The following is a 1,544-nucleotide window of genomic DNA, read 5'->3' on the forward strand; positions in this document are numbered from 1 at the left end:
AATTAGTCTCATTAATCATAACACAAAAGGAGCTTTGGTGGAGAGAGCTACAAATCCGCCCTATCCACTTACTCACAAAGCCATTAAAGCTAAGCATTTCCACCAGGAAATCCCAGCTTACCCTACCATAGGCTTTCTCATAGTCTAACTTAAGAACCATACCACTCACACGAGCCTTATGAATCTCATGAATGACCTCATGATCTGTTGGGGATCATTGCATGGAAAACAAAAAAATTCTACGCACACACAATGATCTACCCATGGAGATGCATAGCAACGAGGGGAGAGTATGTCTATGTACCCTCATAGACTGTAAGAGGAAGCGTTTCACAACGTGGTTGTTGTATTCGAACTTCTTTGTGCTTCAACCGATCAAGTACCAAACGCACGACACCTCCGCGTTCAGCACACGTTCAACTCGATAACGTCCTCGCCTTCTCGATCTAGCAAGAGAGGCGAAGTAGTAGATGAGTTCCGGCAGCACGACGACGTGGTGACGGTGTTGGTGAAGAACAATCTCCGCAGGGCTTCGCTAAGCACAACGGAAACTAAGACGGAGGATAAACTAGAGGGATGGAGTTGCCGGCACACGGCTTGGTGTATCTTGATGTGTCCCGGGTGCTAGCCCTACCCCTCTATTTATATGTTCAGCCCTGGGGTCGAAACTTGGAGTAAAAGCCTCCTCAAAGTCGGTTTTGCCCGCAAGGAAGAGTCCTTCTTGGACTTCCAGGACCATATGCCACATTCCTTGGCGTCTGGCCTAGGGCCAGACGCCAGGATCCCCGGCGTTTGGCCCCTGGCCTCCGCAAAACTCCTTTTGCACCGACCTAAAGCCCCATGGGCTTTACCCCTTGGCCTAACCATATCATCATATATATCAATCTTTACCCATGAACCATTCCGGAGCTCCTTGTCATGTCCGTGATCTCATCCGGGACTTCAAACAACATTCGGTCAACAACATACATAACTCATATAATACTATATCGTCAAAACGTTAAGTGCGTGGACCCTACGAGTTCGAGAACTATGTAGACATGACCGAAGACACCTCTTTGGTCAAGAACCAATAGCGGAACCTGGATGCCCATATTGGCTCCCACATATTCCATGAAGATCTTTATCGGTCGAACCATTTTGACAACATACGTAATTCCCTTTGTCTATCGGTATGTGCTACCTCCTGAGCTTGCGTTGGTTTTCCCTTGAAGAGAAAAGGGTGATGCAGCACAGTAGCGTAAGTATTTCCCTCAGTTTTTTAGAACCAAGGTATTAATCCAGTAGGAGACTACACGCAAGTCCCTCATACCTGCACAAACAAATAAGAACCTCACAACCAACGCGATAAATGGGTTGTCAATCCCTTCACGGTCACTTACGAGAGTGAGATCTGATAAATATAATAAGATAAATATTTTTGGTATTTTTATGATATAGATTGGAAAATAAAGATTGCAAAATAAACAACGACAGAAATGGCTAGTTGACAGGAAACTAATATGATGTAAAGTAGATCCGGGGGTCATAGGTTTCACTAGTGG

The sequence above is a fragment of the Triticum dicoccoides genome, chromosome 5A (assembly GCF_002162155.2).
Source record: "Triticum dicoccoides isolate Atlit2015 ecotype Zavitan chromosome 5A, WEW_v2.0, whole genome shotgun sequence".
Taxonomy (NCBI): Eukaryota; Viridiplantae; Streptophyta; class Magnoliopsida; order Poales; family Poaceae; genus Triticum; species Triticum dicoccoides.